Raw genomic sequence first — 22,771 nt, 5'->3', positions numbered from 1 at the left:
AGTTAATGCCTCTTATTCTTATATATTTATATCTATTTCAAAGCATTTTAGATATGAAACATTTATCAGAGAATTTTTGTGAAGATTTTTTCCCCAAATTCTTTCTGTTCTGATTCTAACTATATTTATTTTGCTTGTGTAGAAATTTAAAAATTTATGTAATCAAAATTGTCCATTATATCTTTTATTATCATACCTTAACAAAGTGAGAATTCTGCCCCTTGCTCTAGTTGGGAAAGAAATCTCTTTCCTTTGTCCTCTAGTATTTTAATGATATACCCTTTTATATTTAGGTCATGTGTCCATTGAATAATTAGTTGGCCTAAGATATTGGTCTAAGCTTAATTTCTCCTAGACTGGTTTCCAGTTTTCCCAGACATTTATATTAAATATATATATATCAAAACAAGTGAAATGTCTTTACTCCAGTGGTTAGCGTCCCTAAATGTATCAAAAACTACATTGTTATGCCCAATTGTTTCTAGGTCTTATTTCCTTCGTCTGTTTTATTGATAAATTTTTCTATTTTTTTAGGATAGAGATACCGCCAGGATCTAATTTCATTGGTATAAAAAACTCCTTGGTGAAGAAACTGCCCCTACTGATAGAGGTGGGCACCTTCTCTGCAACTAATTTTTTTTTTACTAGTATCAAATTGTTTTATCAAATTCTTATTTATAGTATAATTTGAGATCATATACTGGTAGGTTCCTTCCATCCCTACTTTTTTCATAAAACTTCCCTTGAAATTCTTAGCCTTTTATTCTTCTTGATGAATTTGTTATTATGTGATACAAGGTGATTATAATAGTTGATATTATATTACTATTTAGTAATATGATGTCATATATTTATAATTATCATAAATGTTGGGAGGTTTTGTTTACTAATTTCAGTCATGTTCAACTCTCCATGATCCCATTTAGAGTTTTCTTGGCAAAGACTGGAGTGGTTTGCCATTTCTCTCTCTGGCTTATTTTACACATGAGGAAACTAATAAAAAGAAGGTTAAGTGACTTACCCAGGGTCACATAGCTAGTGTCCTGAAATCAGATTTGAACTCAGGAAGATGAGTCTTCCTGATTCCAGACTTTGCACTCTATCCACCGCACCACCTAGCTTCCCTATTATAAATTGCATATTTATAACTTTAACATATATCATATGACATATAATTATTTTGTTTACATCTAGGTAAATCTAACTTTAATTCTAATCCTTGACAGCTTAATTGGTTTAGCAACAAATCTGTAAATTCATTTAGATAATATTGTCATATTCATTCTAAATTAACAAGCATTTATTAAGTACCTATGATAGAGTGCTTGGGTGCCTGTGCTAGGACCCCAGTTCCAAGACCATATTTCTCCCTATCTCAAAACACTATCCCTGGCAGTTTCTCCCCAGCCCAAGGACACTACATCTCATAATTACTCATGAGTGGGCCCCAGCAAAGCATTTATCCCTGTCCCCAGTATAGTAACAAACTGCACCTGTAGGAATTACTAACTTGAACTGCTTTTGAACTAGCTTGTAAAGATATTCAGTTCCCACTGGACTATCTATACCAACTCCCTATCTCATTGTATACATCCTGGATTCCTCATTATGTGTATCCTAGACTTAAGATATATGTATACTCCCTACATCTATCCTGTCAAATAAGACATCGATTGGTGGCAGACTGGGAAATCCTTAGTCAATCCTAACCACTAATTAACTTAGTGACATAACACACCTGAAAACCACAGGGCCTTGTGGTCCACCACGTGGCCCCCCTTGGTCTTTTCCTGATGAACTCTGGGAAAATGCCTATACTTTAGATACAAAAAGTACATGTTCTTTTAAGAACTGACCTCTTCTTAACAACTTCCCTAATCCCACCCCAATCACCTAATTCGCATACTTAACGCATGTTTTACTATAGTTTATCCTATACAAAGTTTAACTTTACCTCTTTAAGGTCGAAGGTTCCTTAAGAACTTTTGCTCCCTGAAAAGCATAAAAATAAACCTTTGCCAATTTGATTTAGAGAAAACTTGAGTCCATGAATTCGTTCCAGATGACTCTGTCCTGCACCCTAATCCTTGAGGGGTCCCTGAACCCCTCAAAACCACATCGCCTACAATGTGCTTGGCCCTGTAGATACTAATACAGAAAGGAAACTAATCCCTGTTCTCCACGACCTTCATGTTGAAGTCATTAAATATTAAAATACATGTTGATTTTTATTTGGAAGAGTCAAATCAAGTTCTTCATAGAATTTTTCTGCTTGCTTATCCAGATTTGTTATTGCTTGCACACCCCATTCCATTTGTCATGCTTCTTGGGCCCTTGCCCGAGCTCTCTCCCATGTCTGTAACTAACTCCTCCTCACTTTCATCTCTTAGATTCCTAGCTTTCTTCAAAGCTCAGCTCAGTTGCTACCTCCTACATGAAACCTTTCTTGATTCTCCAGGTGTCTCCCACCTACTACCCCAAATTACTTTGTCTATACTTTATACTGGGGAAAGCTAGGTGGCACAGTGGATGGACTGCTGGGCCTGGAGTCAGGAAGACTTATCCTCCTGAGTTCTAATCTAGCTGTGTGACCCTGGGCAAGTCACTTAACCCTGTTTGCTTCGGTTTCCTCATCTATAAAATGAACTGGAGAAGGAAATGACAAACCATTCCAGTATCTTTGCCAAGAATACTTCATATGGAGTCACAGAGAGTCAGACGCAACCAAAATCACTGAACAAAAAAAAAATTTTTATGTCTAAATATTGTTTCCCCTAAAGAAGGACAGCAATATCTTCGCCTTTAAATCCCCAACACCTATTGCAGTGCCTGCATATAGAGGGCACTGAATAAATGCTTGTTGCTTGGTTGATTGCATAAATTACAATTATTTCCATAACAGTCTTCTAGTTCTGAAGTGAATAGGGCACTATATCTGGAACCAGAGAGACCTAAGTTCAAATCCAACCTTGGACCCTGCTTACTGACTGTATGACCCTGGGCAAGTCACGTAATCCATCTTATGGATTCTTCAACTATAAAATGGGGATAATTATAGTACTTACTTCCTAGAATTGTTGTGAGGATAAAATGAGATAGTACTTGTAAGGCACTTTACAAATCTTAGAGCACTATGTACAGTTAACTCTTCTACATCACAACTTTTCCTATCATGGTTTTGATATAACAGGTCAGTATAAGAAATTAAATGGAAATTTGGGGGGAGTTTTGTAGAAACTGCGGACTACATGCAAAGGCCAGGAGACAACACAGAAAAAGTTTAGAAATTCGGAAAGGCATAAAATATATGTATAACTTTGCATAATATCAACATATTTTATCTTTTAATGCCATAATAATTCAGACTTCTTTTCTGGTATGAAGGGAGGGCCCAAAAATTTAAGGTGAAATTTTCTAAATCGTAGGGGGAAGAGTACCATAGCCCTAACCCCCATAATGCAGAAGGGATTACTGTGTCAGCTATTATTATTACTATTGCAAATTGTTTATTGTTTTGTTTTTTTATTTCCAGCACCCTCAATACAGTCGTTATGTCATAGAAGGAACTTAAGAAATGCTTCTTAGGCTAAATTGGACTATCATGAGCATCGTAATATGGCATGACCAAGAGTCTCATGATATATTGTATCTTGTTCTTCAATGCAGCATAAAACCAACTCTACCAACCCTTTTTTCTTTTTTTTAACCTCTCTAAAGAGAATGAGGGTGCAACCTTTAACTGCAAAGTCTTTTTGTCTTAGTTTCATTTACAGAGAGAAGCTTGGTGGCACAGAGTATAAAGTGTTGAGCTCACAGTCATGAAGATCTGAGTTAAAATCATACCTCAGGCACTCACTAGCTTTGTGATCTCTGGAGGAGCCATTTAACCTCTCAGTTCAAGCTTGCTTATCTGTGAAATAAAAGGGTTGGACTTGATGTGTCTGTTCCAGCCCTAAATAGATCTAAATCTAAGATACTAGGAGAATGTCAAGATTGATAGACTTCCACACATTCTTACTCTGAAGTCTTATGTGGTGTGATCCTTGGAATCTCAAAGGCTGTGTCAAAGAATCCTAAGCTCTGGCAGCTTCTATAGGGTGGGAAAGGTTCGAGGTAGCCGCCATAAGCAACAGACCACATCTGCTTTCTGCAAACTAGCTCAGCTAAGTGAAGAGAGCTAAGTAAAGGAGGCTGTCCAGTCAGTGACAAATTCTTATCTATGGTGAATCATGAGACAAAAATACAAAATGGCCTTTCGTTCTATTTCTTGTGTCTCAGAAGGTCCCATCTCTGATGAGGGACTCTTTTTCTAGGTTCATCTCCATTTTGATTCAATTCTGAGGCAACCTCAATTCTACAAGAGAATATCACACTTCTCTCATCTAAGAGGCAGCATGATACAACAGAAGGAGCGCTGAGTCTGTATCCAAAGGATCTAGGTTCAAATTCTGCCTACTCTTACTACGTTGGGCAATTCACTTAACCACTCTAGCTTTGTAAAATTTGGGGTTGGTCTAGGTGACCTCTGAGGCCTCTTCTGGCTCTAAATCCATGATTTCTCTCTGACTTGTTATAACCATTCCCCTCCAACTAAGTAGAATTGCAGAGAAAATTTCTAAAGCAAAGCTTTATATATAACTTGTATCTAGAGTCTCTCCTAAAAAGTATGCTGAGCTAACAGTTCTTTCCAGAAAAGGTACAGAATTGATATCTTGTATAGGGCAAGAATTTATTTCTATCACCGCAAAACAAGTATGAAAGACTCGCACAAATGAAAAATACTTAAAACAATTACCCATCCCACCTATTATACTCTCCCAGGAAGTAAAAGCAACTTTGTGGGACTGCTGAATAGATATTTCTCATTCAGCTCAGATCTGTTCTGTCTGAGCAACTCACAAATTCCTTATCTCTGGGCTAGTCACATATGACTCTTCAGTCCTCTTGGTACCTTTAGGGTACTAAGTAATGGTATGAGTGGTCATCTTCTCTGAGAAGCAGTATGATCACAGGTAACATTTTCCTTTGGGCAGATGGTACCAATCTAGGAATCCACAGTCTTATAGAGGATGGTACCTAGGCTGGAAATGCCCTTTCCTCTGGATCAATGTTTGGTGACCCGAGCCCAAGGAATGAAAAGACAAAGCAAAAAGAGTAGTCAGAGATCTGTAGTCCAATCTTGGGCTCTTCTAAGCAAGAATATGTTCTCGCTGGAGTGTGTTCATAGCCACCATTGGTAATGAAAATGGAATGGAGAAGAGAAATTCTCTTCCCATCCATCTAAAAATCAAAGAGAGAACCTGGTGATAAATTGTCCCAAAAAGACACACTAAAAAGTGTGAGAGTTGTAGTCTTTCTATAATTCTTGTAGCTTAATTAGATGAGTGGCTATTCTTGACCTAGTGACTTAATCCCAAGGGACCAATCAGGAAATGCTATTATATTCCAAATCACATGTCCTTCCTCAAAGGACCTGAATATATATATCCCCCAGAAAGAAGTCAACACGTGTTCATTTCCATGGGAAGTACTCTAGTCCCACACATTAGGAAGTTTGCATGATTGCTCCCATGAAAATCCCTCTTAACCTTCTCTTTGGTAACTATGGAGGAGGGGCAGAAAAGAGGACTTAGGACATATTTTTTAGATCTTATACAAATGGTAATTTGGCTATGGATATTCTCAATCTGAGACACTTGGTGAGTGATGAATAAATGGATGTACTACCATCAGTCAGTCAGTCACAAGCATTTATTAAGAACTTACCATGTGCCAAGCATTGTACTAAGCACTAAGGATGCAAAGAAAGGTCAAAATACAGCCCCTGCCCTAAAGGAACTCACTTTCTAATGGTGGAGATGATAAGTAAACCAGTGCATTCAAGATATAGACAGGGTAAGTGGGAGGTAATCTCAGACCTCCACATATTCTTGCTCTGATGTCTCATAGGGCAGGGTCCTTTCTATTTGATATCAGCTAATAATCATAGGAGAATGACATCAGTGGTGGCTTATGAGCTGCAGCATTGAACCCAAGTCCTCTATCCCTTACCCTACTTTTTGTCCCCTAAGTCAATAAGTTAGCAATGCCACAATGACTATTTCAATCAATCAATATTTATTAAGCACAAACTATGTGTAAGGCATTGTGCTAAGCTAGGGATACAAAAAAGAGGCAGAAAATAGTCCCTGTCTTTAAGGAGCTTACAATCTGATGGGGGAGAGAAAATGCAAACAAATATGTGCAAAGCAAGCTATATATGGAATATAAAGGAAATAATTAAGAGAGGGAAGACACTGGAATTAAGAGGGGATCGATGCACTCTTGTTGGACCTATATTGAGTATAAGCATTCTGGAAAGCAGTTTGTAATTACACACACACACACACACACACACACACACACACATCACTAAGTGGCACATGCAATACATACCTTTTGACTCAGCTATACTGCGCCATTGTTAGACCTACACCCAAAAGAGATCAAAAGAAGAAAAGATCTTATATTTGCAAAAAAAAAAATTTATAGCATCTTTTTTTTTTTAGTGGAAAAAAAGAATCATAAACTAAGGGGATTCCTAGCAATTAGTGAATGGCTGAACCAAGTAGAGCATACAAATGTGCTAGAATGCTATTGAACTAAAAGAAGTGAGGAAAAAGATCATTTGAAAGAGATATGGGAAGACTTTTACGCACTGATGCGAAGTGAAGTAAGTAGAACTAGAAGAAAACTTTATACTATAGCGTTAACATTATAAAAATTAACAATTTTAAAGACATAAATTAATGAAGAAAGAGATGAGTTGAAGTAGGAGGGCAGTTTATGCAATAACATTGTAAAGGCAAACAACTTTGAAAGCCGTAAAATCTCTCATCAAAATAATGATCATCCATGATTACAAAGATTGATGATTTATTGATGATAGAGTATGCTAACTACTTCCTGACAGGTGATGAATTTCAGAGTACCAAATGAGATATAAGCATGCATGCATACATACATACATACACACACATATAGGTAGGTGTATATATGCACACAGATGTATGCATATATATGACACAGCAAATTATTATTTTTTGTTTAGCTATGCATACTTGTTACAAAGAATTTAATTTTCTTTTTTGTTTTTCAGTGGGGTGAGGGAGGGAAACAATTTAGATTTCTGTTCATTAAAAGAATAAAACTTTTAAAAATAAAAAAAGAGGGCAAGGCTTCCGGAAAAAGATGGAATTTCATTTGAGACTTAAAGGAAGTCAGTAGTTAAGAGTGGAGGAAGACAGCATTCCAGGTGTAGGGGACAACCAGAGAAAATGCCCACAGCTAAGAGGTGAATTGTCTTGTTCATAGCACAACCAGGAGGCCAATGTCACCAGCCTAGTTAAGCTTGAAAAGACTTATAAATAAAAGGCTGGCCGCTAGGTAATGCATTTTTCTGTGTATAGTAAGACCTTTAATTACTGCTAATGCATGATAGAAGTTTACACATACACCTGGATGAACATCCCGCTCTGTTGACCTCACTTCATGATTAAGCCAAATGACGTGAGGTATGTGAAGATTTTGACATGTAAGGGATTATTATCACTGGTAGCACTATTGATGGGACTATCAACCTACTCCCAGGCACACTTAGCAGAGCTAAACCAGGGTCAGCTGTCATTGTGCCACATTACTTTAACTTGGGCTGATAGAAACTCTAGCTAGCTCATTTCTGGCTTTGCTCTCAGCATGCAGGGAATTCTCTTCCGCTTTTGAGTCTTATCAGTCAGTGCAGTGACCTGCGTCTATCTCCTTCCCTTCTCACCGGGGGTTTCCCTTTGATATGTTGGTAGTAATGTAGAAAACTAGGAAGAGCCCAGCATTACTGTGTCTGGACAGGAGAGGTGAGATGTCTTACCCAGTGCTAACACGCAAGAAAAGGAGCCAGTCTGAAGACTCAACCAAGATTTACTTTGTCCTAACATGCTAAAAACAATAACAACATCGTAAAGTTAACAACTTTGAAAGCTGTAAAATCTCTCATCAATATAATGATCAGCCATGATTACAAAGAATTGATGATAAAGTATGCTAACTACTTCCTGACAGGTGATGAATTTCAGAGTGCCAAATGAGATCTATGCGTGCATGCATACATACATACATATATACACACATATACAGGTATGTGTATATCTGCACGCAGATGTATGTATATATATGACACAAGCAAATTATTATTTTTTGTTTAGCTATGGTTGGACAATAACAGCATGCTGAACTGGAGATAGAGAGGATATATCCAATTCTACAAGTCTTTATTTACCCACAAAACAATATACACCATCATTGTAATAATGAAGAATAAAAATAAAAAATCAAAACTGAAAACTGTATAGTTATACTGACGAAACTTGGCCCTGAAGAAAAGGTATAAGGACACACTTCATTTTTAAAATGTTATTTATTTTGTCTTTAAAACATTTTAACATTCATTAAAAAAAAATTGAGTTCCAAATTCTTTCCCTCCCTTCTGCCCTTCCCCCACCCGTTGAGAAGCCAAGCCACATGTTATCAATTATACATGTGAAGTGATCCAAAACATATTTCCACATTAGCCATGTTAGGAGGGGAATCAAAAAAAAAAAAAAGAGAAAAAATTAAAAAGGGGGAAAAGTGTGCTTCAGTCAGAGTTCATCCATTCTCTCTGAAGGTAGTTAGCATTTTTCATCATGGGTCCTTTGTCTTGACTCATTGTCTGGATCCAAGTAGCTAAGTCTTTCACAGTAGATCAAGGAAGCACTTCCTTTCTTTGCAGAGGTGTAGGACTATGAGTGTGTGAAATACTTCATCATTGCTGGTTTGGGTTGGTTAGTTTTGTTGAGCTGCTTTTCCCCCTCTGTTTTTTTATTCGTTGTTATAAGGGATAGTTCTCTGGATGGAGGTGCAGGGACCATGGGGATGGGAAAGGTAATACTGGGAAATAAAGATGATAAAAATAAAATATATAAATAAATTCTTAAAATTATGGATACATGACTAAGAGCTAGGAAATATGAAATAGATATTCTGGAAACAATCACTATAAGCCATTTTAAATCCAATTAATATTTAACTAAATTTCTCACAGTACATTCATGGGGGAGGAGGGGAATAAGGTAGAGGATGTGTTTTAGCCTGTACGTATTTTGAATTATGCCTATGTTTTAGTAAAACTCATTCTCAGTTTGACACTGACCCCCAATCAAACACTTATTAATTACCTATTAAGTACAAGGCAGTGTGCTAGGAGCGAAGGCAAAGACAAAAACCAAAATGGTCTCTGACCTCAATAAAATTACATTCTATTATGATGAATGATAACAGCTGCTTCTATTTATACAATACTACCTTATAGACTTTTGAGCTCCGCACAAGTCTGGGTAGGCAAATACGATATTATTATTATTATCAACTTCTTACAAATGAGCAGACTCGGGGTAAAAGGTTTAGGACTTGAGCTTCTTGCAAGAAGAGATTGTTTTATTCTCTGTACTTATAGTCCCTTCATCTAGCATAGTACATGCTTGGAGCATAGTAGGTGCTTAATAAGTTCTTGTCATTTATTATCATTCTCCCAACCCCTGCATTTTACAGATGAACAAAACTGAGACTCAGCTTCATTTAAAAATTGGGTCATGAACACCATCTAGTAAGCAACAGAACTGAAAATAGAGGTTTGGGGCTCCAAGTCCAGAGTACTCTCTACTAAGTAATAGAATTTCAGTTCATACCAATAAGGATGGAAATAGCAGTGGCTGAAATGATCTAAACCATCAATATACTCTACAGGAAGAGGATTCAGAACTGTACAGAGGGCTCAATGGTGGAAAGAAATATATCCATAAGGCCAACAAGCAAATTAAAGGTAGGCCTCTAGGGTAGACCCCAATGATCACTGGCTCCCCTGGAATTTCTGCTGTGATGTCTCCCTCTGGACACCTGAGAGAGGCTCACTGGGTGGGGACAAAAATAGGTTAAAGAAAAGGCAGGCTAGAGCTGGAACAATTATCAGTCTAGGAAGATTGCAAACAAAGAGATTGTGTAAGGAGATCAGTTTCAGGACCGATGAGCAGAAAGGTTAGGATTTAACAAATTTTAACATTAGGGAGACTTCAAGAAAGGTTATTTTTTCAAAACCTACCAAGCAGGTCACCAGAGGCATTTAAACCCTAGACATGAGGAGGTAGCTAGTCTCCCCCAAGGGCTCCAGGAGCCCACCAAAGGATTTTTGTTTGCACTTCAGCCGATAATAGGAAATTTAGCAAGATGGAAGGTAGATTCTTCGACAGAGAAGGGGCAACATTCAAGGGATCTGACCACTCATTTCTAGATTTTAGAATGAGAAGTCCAGGATGTACGACCCTGTGTCTCTTTGTCTGAACAGACCCTTTACATCTGGGAAAGTGTAAGAAAGTGGTGTATGTATGCATGTTTGAATGTATATGTGTTGGGGGTGGAGTGAGAGAGGCCTGGTAGGAAAGGTTGTAAAAAATGTAAATGGTGCAGGGTTAAGAGTGGCTCCGGCTGTCTAGCACACCCAGAGGGGGGAAGGGCTCATGGAGTTGATCACCAGACCCTGCTCTCCTTTTGTCCTAGATCTTGGCTGTGTAGGGGGGTGGGGGTGAGAAGGGAGGAAGAGCACATTCTTGGAACTGGCCCATTCAATGGAGCCCCCAGCAGGTGCTAAAATTGTGGGAGAGTTGTGGGGGTGGGTATGAAAAGTTTCAAAATAAGAATTGCAGCCCAGCATGCAAAGGAGATCCATCTTCTACCAGCCTTGGGGCTGTTCCAGTCAAATCAAACCTGTGTCTGTGTGTAATGCACTAATGAGTTCTCTTCTTTACTTGAGAAAGAATTCTTAATTCTAGGAAGAGAGCACCTCATAGGCTCAGTCTGTCCTCCAGAGTCCAAGAACACTTTCTCACACTAGTCAAAGCCCCATTACCTCCAGTCTTGCTCACTAGCTGCTCTCTTTCTTTCTTTCTCTCTCTCTCTCTCTCTCTCTTTCTTTCTTTCTTTCTTTCTTTCTTTCTTTCTTTCTTTCTTTCTTTCTTTCTTTCTCTCTTTCTTTCTCTCTCTCTTTCTTTCTTTCTCTTTCTTCCTTCCTTCCTTCCTTCCTTCCTTCCTTCCTTCCTTCCTTCCTTCCTTCCTTCTTTCTTTCTTTCTTTCTTTCTTTCCCTGCTCAATATCTACTTTCTAAAAATTCCTCCATACTACATACTGGATACTTCACATTCAGCAGAAATAGTTTTTCCATCAGATCCTACAGAAGCCAAGATGCTTTCCTACTGGAAAATGACTAGTTTTACCCCAGTCCAAAACAGTGTCTTTTATTAATTCTAGATTTACCTTACTGGCCCCCACCCCTAACCCCAGGAGGGGGAAGGTAAGCAATTTATCTTTTATCAATCAAGGGTAAATAACTCAATAAGGACTCTAGCAAAAATGGCACTGGGACAAATTTCTAATCCTTATCTTCGTAAACCATTCCCTCACACAATGCAAGACCTGTAACTGTCCTTTAAGAATTCTTTTCATTCGTTGTTCTATACTGACCAGTTCAGTTTGACCACATGCTATATTCTCTCAGTTTTCACTGGGTGGCTCAGTGGATAAAGAAGCCTGCTTTAATTTGGGACATCACAGGGAGAGTGAGGAGAACAATAGAAGATTTGATTGATAAGCCCTTTTCAGGACTATTCAAAATAGCTTGATTATGATTTGGGTAGAGTGGAGGGTATGTATAGGAAAAAGGCAAGAAGATGGTTGGAGGTGGAATGTGAAGCTTAGCTGGGGCCACTAAATATAATGGGGCATGGCAGTCATTGGCAGCTAGGTGGCACAGCACAATGGATGGAGTGCCAGGCTGGAATCAGGAAGACTCATCTTCCTGAGTTCAAATCTGGTCTCAGACACTTAGCTGGGAGATCCTGGGAAAGTCACCTAATCCTATTTGCCTCAGTTTCCTCATCTGTAAAAATGAGCTGGAGAAGGAAATGGCAAACCACTCCATTATCTCTGCCAAGAAAATCCCAAATGAGGTCACAAAGAGTCAGACACCACTGAAAATGACTGAGCATGGTATTCCCTAATTAGGACTGCAGGATGTTAGAGTGGGAGCTCCAGAACTGAGACTATTAAAGCAGCCCAAAGCATGGTCTGTGGAGGTCCAGTGGTCTTGAAGGTGTAGAGACAAGCAGGGGAAAAAAAAGAGGCTTTGCAGTGATCATTGTTACTTTGAAAGAGGTTTTTAAAAGTTCTCATCGGTATCATAATCTCTCTAACTCAGTTTCCTTATCTATAGAATGAAGGGGCTACACCTGATAACCACTCTAAATCTATGATTCCCAACTCCTGATTTCTGTTCTGTTAACTAGAGACTTTTGTTCAGTCCTTTCAGTCATATCCTACTTAGAGTGACCCCATTTGGGGTTTTAGTCATGATCACATGACTAGTAAGAGTCTGAATACAGATTAGAACTCAGGCCTGACTCCACTGTGCTATATCCATTGCACCACCTAGCTGCCCCACACACACCTAGCTGCGTACGGGCACGCGCGCGCGCACACACACACGAAGGCTGATACTGGAATCTTGCCCCCAAATTGTCCCCCTTAGCTGTTTGGTAGGTTCTCACCCATACTGCAATTTCCATTTTCTGTTTCTGAGGTGACATTAAAATAAGTCTAATTCTCACATTTTGTACCTGTTTGTTCAACATAGAACACTGGTGCACTTCAATTAATACAATATAACTGTGATAATTAGTGTGGAGGTCCAGCTTCAATCAAAGGAACTTCTGGACTTTGACACCAAAATTTAAAATTAAGGCTATTTGTTGAGATTTTCCTCTTCCTCCTCCTTCTACTTTTCCCAGGTACCTTCTGCCACTACCTTTTATGTCACCCCTGTTTCACATGAAGAGATGGCTCTTCTCCTTGCCAAGGTAAACCCTCTACATTCTCAAATAATCCCATTCCATTTCTCCTCCTCCTCCTCCTCCTTCTTCTTTTTCTTCACTAGATTGCCCCCTCTATCATCCCCACTCTTTCACTTATCTTCAATCTCTTATTTTCTGTTGGCTGTTTCCCTACTGCCTAAAAACATGCTTATATTACCCCCATACTCAAAAATCTTTCTCTTAATCCATCCCTTACTTCTAGCTATAGACCCACATCCTTCCTCCCTTTTGTGGTGAAACTCATTGAGACAGTGACTTACAATAGGTACCTCCACTTCCTTTCCTCTCAGTCTCTTCTTAACTCTCTACAATGTAGCTTCATTTAGCAGAAACTACTCTCTCCAGTTACTAATTATTTCTTAACTGCCAAACATAATGAACTTTTCTCCATCTTCATCCTAGACCTCCCTGCAGCCTGTGACGCTGCTGGTCATCCTCTCTTCTCTCTAGGTGTTTGTGACACTACTCACTAGTGGCTCTCCTCTGATCTGACTACACCATTTTAGTCTCTTTTGCTGTATCTCCATCAAGGTCATGTCTGTGAACCATGGGGATCCCACCAAGCTCTATCCTGGGCCCACTTCTCTTTATCTTATTTCACTTGGTGATCTCATCAACTCCTATGGATTCAATGCTAACGATTCTCAAATCTACTTATCCAGACTTAACTTCCCTGCTGACTTCTTGTCTCCCATTTCTAACTACCTAATATCTTGAACTGAACGTCTTATAGACATCTTAAATTGAACACATTATCTTCTTCCTCCCTCAAACTCTGTCCTCTTCCTAATTTCCTATTACTGCCAAAGGTAACATCCTCCAAGTCTCCCATGATTGCAACCTAGGGATCATTTTCCACTCCTTAATCTTTTCCACCCCCACCCCCACCCCTGCCTCGCCCATTTCCAATCCATTGCCAGGGCCTTGTAACATCTCTTGTAACATGCCCTCTTCTTTCCTCTATTACTATAACCACCCTAGTGCAGGCCTTCATCACCTCACACCTGAACTATTGCCTGTTGGTGGGTCTTCCTGTCACAAGTCTCTCCCCACTCTAGTCCATCCTCCATTCAGTTATCAAAGTGATTTTCCTAAAGTTCAGGTCTGATCATGTTACTCCACCTCAATAAACTACAGGTGGTCCTTATCACATCCAAGATCAAATATAAAATCCTTTGTCTGGTATTCAAAGCCCTTCATAACCTGCCCCTCCCCTCCCCTCCTTCCCCATCTTCTTACATCTTATCCTCCTACCTCCACATACTCTGTGATCCAGTGACACCCCTTTGGTGTTCCTCAAACAAAGCATTCCATTTCCTGGCTCAAGACATTTTCCCTGACTGAAATGCTCTCCCTCCTCCTCTTCGTCTCCTGGATTCCCTGGCTTCCTTCAAATCCTAGCTAAAATCCTACCTTATATAGGAAGTCATTCCTGATCCCCCTTCATTCTTGTGCTTTTCTCTCCAATTTATCCTGTATACAGCTTGTTTGCATATAGTTGTTTGCCTGTGGTCTCTCCCATCAAACTGTGAGCTCTTTGATAGTAGGGGTTGACCTTTGCCCTTCTTTGTATCTCCAGAACTTAACATGACACCTGATATGTAGTATGTACTTAGTAAGTTTGTGGGACAGCTAGGTGGTGCAGTGGAGAGAGCACCAGTACAGGAGTCAGGAGGACCTGAGTTCAAATCTCACCTCAGACACTTGACACTCACTAGCTATGTGACCTTGGACAAGTCACTTAACCCCAATTGCCTCATCCTGGGTCATCTCCAGTCATCCTGATGAATATCTGGTCTCTGGATTCAGATGGTTCTGGAGGAGAAATGAGGCTGATGTCCTGCACAGCCCTCCCTCACTCAAAACAAAGTCAAGTGCAAATCATGTCATCATTTCTCTGATGGCATAGTCTTCTTTGGCAACCAAGGATGAACATACTTAGTAAGTTTATTGAATAATAGTCTCCTGAAAAAAAACCTGAACTGAAAATATCCAGAAATGTCATAGCCAAAATCAATAACATAATATAACATAACCTAACATGACAAAACCCATAATCTAAGTCAAATAAAAATACTGCAAGCAACCAGAAAGAATGAGTTCACATACAAAGAAGCCACAGCAGGATCATATAATATTTTGCAGCAACTACTATATAGGAAAAAAAATCTTGGAATACAATATACAATAAGGTAAAAGGCAAAGACTTACAATAAGAAACAACTTACCTGCATCATTAGAAATGGGCATTTAATGAAGGGTTTCTAAGTATCCTTGATGAAAAGATCACAGCTGAATGGAAAAATTACAATACAACCATAAGAATCAAGAGAAATGTAAAAAGGTAAATACATTTGAACAACTGGAAGGGACTTAATGAAGATGAACTGCTTAGCTCCGAATAGAAAGAGAAAAAAACACAGGCTTCTTTCAGAAACCTTCTCTTCTCTAGGGTCATGAAGAGAGTTAAATAAGAAAAACAAAGGACCTGAATATGTTTCAATTTTCTCAAGTTTAAAAGGGTTGGGGGCGGGGGGAGGAAGGAAGGAAAAAGAAACACAGTAAGGGAGAAAGGAAGGAAAAGAGGAAAGATCATACTATTCCTCATAAATGGATTATAGTACTCCAGAGGGAGAATATATGAACATGGAACACGAAGGAGAATGGGCATCTCATAGCCTTAATCTTATCTAAAACAAATTAAGGAGGATTGAACATATACAGACAGACAGAGAGAATTTGGTGTGGGAATATAGCAAGCTCAGTAGGGAAACATTTGGAGACAAGGAAAGCGAAGAGGTGGGGTAAAAGACAGAATTAGGTAGGAAATCCAGCAGAAACAAGCTTCAGTTCTGGAGAGCTGAAAATAAAAAGAGAAAGTATAAGAACCCACAATCTAAGAAAGAATGGATATGAAAAATTCAGAGGAGCATGGGCACTGATATATACTGATGCAAGCATGACTACGATGATGCAGATGGAAAGGATAACAACACACTAACCCATGGTTAAATGCACTATAATGATGACCAAGCTTGGTCCCCAAGAAGAGATGAGAAAATATACTTCCCTCCCTTTTTTAAGCAGAATGGGAAAAGAGAAGGGGACTGCAAATATGGAACATAGCATACAGTATCAGTACTTAGCTGATGTACTGACTAGTTTTGTTGACTTTTTTTTTTTCATTCTTTCTCATTCTTTATTGTAAGTGGTGGCTCACTGGGTAAGGCAGGGTATACTTGGAAATGAAATTAGAACAAAATTTATTGCTTAAAACTTAAATAATTTTGTAAAGGATTACATGGCCAGTCAGTAGAGGCAAAAAGAGGTGGACAGACTTCCTGGCTCCTAATTCAGTGCTCCTTCTAGTGACTGCCCAGGCTTCTATTGCAGCAAACCTCTGGCCAGAACATTAATAATGACTTGTAGAAGGAAGAAAAGAAGAGCTGAGTAGTTTTAAAAACAATGTGTACTAGTTACTACATAGATTTTCTTGAAATGGAAATTTATTTTATTATATTGAATCATCTCTTATGCTCTGCTGTGCATATATAGAAATAGTCTTTTCTTGTTTTGTATTTAAGTTTAAAATGAATTTTAAAATTTGCAAAAGAAAAAAAAGAACGACTTGTGAATTCTTCCTGAATTCCCTCAATTGCTTGAAGTTCAGAGGGGTTAAATAATTTGCTCATGGCAACTTGCTAGGTAAGTGCATGAATGAGTGGGTGGATAGATCTGATTCAACCTGTGCAACCCTGCACAAGTCTCTTCACCTCTGTCTGCCTCAGTTTCCTCAACTGTCAAAAGGTGACAATAACAGCACCTACCACCCAGGGTTATTGTGAGGACCAAGAGGTATTTGTAAACTACTTAGCACAGTTTAATACGTACAAAAAAATACATGTTTATTTCCTTCTGTTCCTTTCTCCTCTGCCCTTTGGTCAAGAATTCCAGCCATAGGTTTTACCTCTAGGCCTCTTAGAAGACTCTATTTACCACTTCACATTTATTCTACCCCATCTGTGAGCTCTACCCACTTCTCAGTTCTCAAGGTAATGGTCATAATCATTTGGATTTTGCCATTTAGGAAAGCAGCTATCCAAAGCCCACCTAAAACTTTTTAAAACCTTACAAATTCTTTAAGCCCATAAAAACAACATTCACCTACAGTAGTGGGATTTAGAGCTGCAAAGGACCTTAGTGATCATAGCCCTTTTGAGCCTGCACTGAAGCAAAAATCTTTCCAAATTTCTACTGAAGCAAAAATCTCTCTCTGGAATGGGGGCCATGAAGCATGAGGCATTTCAGCCTTTGCAAAATTTACAATAGCATCTCGCTGCTGATCTTTGTTCATCCAAAGACCTGACCTCTCTGGCTGGTTTCCACACAGATTATAGGGTTTCACATGAATAAACTGTTATTTTCCTTTGTACTAGGTATACCACAGGGCTTTTTTTTCCAACCTGGGCAACTCAATGAATACATCTAAGCTTAACAATTTGTTTTTTATTAAGTATCAGTGTCATTCAATAGAAACTATGCTGACTTTGGTGCCAGAGATGTTGTTCAGTCATTTTTTAGTCGTATCTGCCTCTTTGTGACCCCATTTGGGGTTTTCCTGGCAAAGATGCTGAAGCTGTTTGCCATTTCCTTCTCTAGCTCATTTTACACATGAGGAAACTGAGGCAAACAGTTTTGGTTAAGTGACTTGTCCAGGGTCACACAGCTAGTAAGTGTCTGAGGGTGGATTTGAACTCAGGGAGATGATTCTTCCTGACTTCAGGCCCGGTGCTCTGTGCACTATGGCACCACCTAGCAGCCCTTGGTGCCAGAGAACCAGACTTCATATCCTATCTCTTTCTCTTAGCATGACCTTGGGTAAGTCACATAAGCTCTTGATTTTTTTGATCTATGATAATAATAGCTAACATATGGCTTATTAGAGATCTTCACAACAATCATTTGAGGTAAATGCTATCATCCCCTTTTTATAGAGGAGCAAACTGAAGCATATAGAGGTTAAATCACTTGCCCAGAGTCACACATCTGAGATTTAATTTGAACTCAGGTCTTTCTGACTCCAGTAAGTACACCAAATACCTTCTTCTGTAAATAAAGGGATTGGACAAAACAAACTACCTCTCAACCTGCCATCCTCTGAGAGTATCTCAACACCTTATTTTGTAGTATCAAAGGATGTCCAAATCATTTCTGAGGAAGCTTGGGCCATTTGTTAGTGGCATTTTCTTCATTCCATATACCAGGAGGAAATATGACACAGTGCATAAAGTTCTGCCATTAGAGTCAAGAAGACTGGGTTTAAATCCTATCTCTGATACACACTCTTTTGATTAGAGTTAGCAGTGCCCTGATACTATTTTTGATATTTTAAATTTTTATATTACTTCTTCTCACAATACATTTCTTCCACCTCCTCTTCCCAAAGGACCCATCTCTTATTAAAGCAAAAAACTTTACATCAAAACTCACCAGTAGACCAACAAAGGCCAACATCAGATTCATCAATTCATGTTCTTAAAACTTCATCTTGGCAAAGAAGGCGTGTCCTCTTATCTTTTCTCTGGGGCCAGACATGGGCATTATAATTTTATAGCATTCCTTTCAATCATTTGATGGTTATTCTTTCCATTAGCATTGTGGGTTTACCTTTTCCTGTTTATTTCATTCTTCTGTAAGTTCATATCTTCCCATGCTTCTCTGCAGTCACCATACTCATTGTTTCTTAAACCACATTCCATAACATTCATATACACCCATTTGTTTAGCCAAAGTCATACAGAATGGTAAGTGAAAGAGATAGGATAGGAATGCTGGTTCTCTCACACCAAGGGCAGCTAAGTGGTGCCACAATGCACAGAGCACTGGGCCCGAAATCAGAAAGGTTCACTCATCTTCATGAGTTCAAATCCAACCTCAGACACTTACTAACTTTGTGACCCTGGGCAAGTTACTTAACCAAAACTGTTTGTCTCAGTTTCCTCATCTATAAAGTGAGCTAGAGAAGGAAATGGCAAACCGCTTCAGGATATTCACCAGGAAAACCTCAAATGGGGTCAGAATGAGCCAGACTGAACAACAAATCTCTGACATCAAAGTCAGTAGATTTTCTATTGAGTGACACTGATACTTATTAAAAACAAAATTTTAAGCTTAGATTTGTTCACTGAGTTGCCCAGGTTTTGGGATGTTTTTTTTAAAGTCCTGCAGTATACTGAGTACAAAGGAAAATAGCAGTTTATCCACGTGAAGCTCTGGCTATTATGTATGTGGAAATCAGCCAGGGAGGTCTCAGGACATTTCCTTTTTTTAAAATTTAATTTAATTTAATTTTCAGATTCACATTTTCTCTCTCCTACCTTTCCCTTCTTCTCCCCATTTAGAAATCAAGAAAACCAAAATTTGCTACAAACATGTATAGGCGAGCAAAACAAATTCCTGCACTAGACATATCCAAAAAATAATTTTAAAAAATATGCCTCCATCTGCACCTGGAGTCCATCACCTCTCTCTCTGGAGGTGGTTGGCATGTTTCATCATGAGTCCTTTGGAATTGTGGTTGGTCATTGTGTTGATCAAAGGTCCCAAGTCTTTCAAAGTTCAAACACAGTTGTTTCTATGTAGAAACAAAAATATTGTATCAGAAATTGTGAATTATTACAGTTTACTTTTTCATGAGAAATACATACATATCTAGTTGAACAAGGTAGTAACAACATTGCTGTTTCCCCTTCTGTACTTCTTTTTACTCTTCTATGCATTTAAAATTATTTATTTATGTTAGCAGCATCTACTTACCTACCATCCTTACCTCCACATAGAAACCCATTCTTGCAATAAATATATGCATATTTGTATATGATTTTGCATTCGCCAAGTAAAATGCACCAACACATTGGTGGTATCCAAATACACGTTTCCATTCCATACCTTTGTTCAGTCATCTCTCTTGCCAAGAGGTAGAAGCTTCATTTCCTCAACAGTCTTTCAAAATCATGATGGATGACTGCTTCAGTCAGAATGCTCAGATCTTTTAGAGTTGCTTACCTTCACATTATTTTGGGGGTCAGCATATAAATTGCCCTGGTTCTGCTCAATCACTCAGTATCAATTCAAGCAAGTCTTCTTATATTTCTCTGAGGCTGTCATTCATTATTTCTTATGGTGAAATAATATCCGATTACATTCATATAGCTCAAATGAAGTTCAGTCATTCTTCAGTTGATTGGCAACGCTTGTGTTCCCAGTTGTTTGTGCTGCTACAGATTTCGTGTGTGTGTGTGTGCACGTGTATGTGTGTATTTTTATGTATGTATAATATAAATAGTATTTTTCCAATTGCATGTAAAGATAGCTTTCAACATTCATTTGCACACATATTCTTGTACAAATGGATCCTTTCCCTTCTACCTTTTCCTCCTCAAGAATATAACTAATGGATGTATTGCAGAATCAAAAAGTACGCACAGTTTAGTGACATTTTGGAGGATAACTCCAAATTGTTTTTGAGAATAATCGAGTCAATTCACAACACCACAAATGGCTGCGTCTGTTTGCCCACAACCTCTCAACCACTGACTACTGCCATCGTTTATCTTCCCAGGAAACTCTTGAAAACTATAGATTATAGACAAGTTGCTTATCTACATTGTAAGTCTGCAAGATTATAGATTTGGAACTGGATGGGATTTTGGAGGAAATCTAGCTCATCTTTCTTCTCTTCCCATTTTGCTGATAAGGAAACTAAAGTACAGAGAGGTAAAATGATTTGCTCTCAGGCTTACATAGTGATAGACCCAGGATATGAGCTCTGGTTCACAGACTTTTTTGTCTCCAAATCCAGGGCTATTTCTACTGTGCCATGCTACTCCTGATGAAATAACAGACGTCCTACTTCTCTCTCCCCTCCATCCCAAATACTCATGAGAACAAGGGGCACCAAAAGTATCAAGGCAAGATTGCTACTCAAAAATAATAAGCACGTACATATGCATGGTGTCTGTTTGCAGTACCAACTAAGCCTAAGAAGCAATCCCTTCTCTAGTTGCTTATAATCTAAAATATTGTGGACCTCACCATATTAAAAGTGTATATGCATGAATAGGAAAGGGAGAAAAAACTGGCTTAGACTTCAAGGTCCCTTTGTCCCAGTCCTTTAATTAGGTCTATGGTGAAATTATTATAGTTGCAGAGCATTTCTAGATTAATAAAAGAAAGTATAGCATTGTCCTTCCTTTTTTGTAAACTGCTGACAAGGTTGTCTCATGGGTAGGCAAAATACTGCCTGAGAGCTATTTCTGTTTCCCTGAGAGTCTACAGAGACAGTTCAAGATGAACCTACCAACATATATGGCTAAAGTAAACAGCTGAAGATGTTTTTCTGCTGGTTTTCTTATTCTTCCTGATGGTCCCACTGTGGTCAAATGACAGTGTCTTGCTTGGAAAATAAAAAATAAAAATAAAAAAATCCAGGCTATTTTACAAGAGGTAGCTCGGTGGTGCAGTGGATAGAGTCCTGGCTATTTGTCTTTTGCTTTCCAAGAGGAACAATGACATCATGATGTCTTGATATGTGCGAATTGGATTTAAGCAACACAGAGTCACACAAACTCATCAGTCTTACTTTCTCTTCCTGAGTCATCAAAATCCAGTGGCAAGGCAAAAGTCAGGATGACTGGTGATAGCCCAGGATTCAGTGGATGACCTCGGCATTTCTGATGCCTTATTAAGCTCTAGGAGCTGTACAGTGCCTGCTTCAGTTACCTTTATAGGCACTGGAAGAAAATGTTCTCATCTGCCCATTCTACTGGAAGAAACAATATGTACATGTTACAGAGAGACAGATCTAGGCTCAACATAAAAAATAAGTTCCTAACAAATATTTTGTTGTTGAGCTGTTTCAGTCATGTCCAACTCTTTGTGACCCCATCTGGGGTTTTCTTGGCAAAGAAACAGGAGTGGTTTGCCATTTTCTTCTTCAGGCAAACAGGGTTAAGTGACTTGTCCAGGGTCACACAGGTAAGAAGTGTCTGAGGTCAGATTTGAACTCAGGAAGATGAGTCTTCCTGATTCCAAGTCTAGTGCTTTATCCACCCTGCCACCTCGTTGCCCCTCCTAACAAATAGAAAACCTAAATTCCAAACTGACCTCAGTTGCTTCTAGCTTCATCACCCTGGACAAATCAATTAACTTCTGTCTCCCTCAGTTTCCTTATCTGTAAAATGGAGATAATAATAGCAACTGCCTCTCAGAGTTATTGTGAGGATCAAATGAGATATTTGTTAAGTGCTTAGCACAGTACCGTGCACATAGTAGGCATCTGTATGATTAAGGAAATTTATGGTTCAGATTCGCACCTGCAATAAGACACATTTGAGAAGAAGAAGCTGGGTATTTTACTGATTTACAGAAAAGGCAAATGCATGAATAGTTTAGAGCTGTAGCAGAAATAATTAATATAGCCTAATACTAATATAATTATAGCAATATTAATATAAGAGGAAATAGAAAAACATCACCAATTCAGGGAAGCACCAACACCTGAATTTTCTCAGCTGGGGAATCCCAGGATACAGCTTTCAGGGTCTGAATTGGGAGCAAGTAGTCCCAGGCAGAGCGTCCTCTCCATGGGTGAGATTCTGAGGACTTACACTAAGCAAGGAGAGTTTATAGGGACCTAGACAAAGAAGGCTTTTTGCCAACGGCTCCGCACACTGTTCCAAGCTGGTCAGGCACATGGCCATGGGAATACAGGTTTTGTCCAT

General features: G+C 38.8%; 1 long non-coding RNA gene across 1 annotated transcript; it reads right to left on the bottom strand.

Annotated features, from left to right (window-relative positions):
• Positions 1-8,430: 8,430 nt before the first annotated feature.
• LOC140514611 (uncharacterized) lies at positions 8,431-22,518 on the bottom strand. The gene is made up of 3 exons (XR_011970734.1): positions 19,499-22,518; positions 15,218-15,281; positions 8,431-8,961 (listed from the first exon to the last, which is right to left on the bottom strand). It is a non-coding gene; the product is annotated as an uncharacterized lncRNA (long non-coding RNA).
• Positions 22,519-22,771: the final 253 nt, after the last annotated feature.

The sequence above is a fragment of the Notamacropus eugenii genome, chromosome 7 (assembly GCF_028372415.1).
Source record: "Notamacropus eugenii isolate mMacEug1 chromosome 7, mMacEug1.pri_v2, whole genome shotgun sequence".
Taxonomy (NCBI): domain Eukaryota; kingdom Metazoa; phylum Chordata; class Mammalia; order Diprotodontia; family Macropodidae; genus Notamacropus; species Notamacropus eugenii.
The sequence above is the reverse complement of the archived record's forward strand: the minus strand, read 5'-3'. Positions and strand labels throughout refer to the sequence as shown.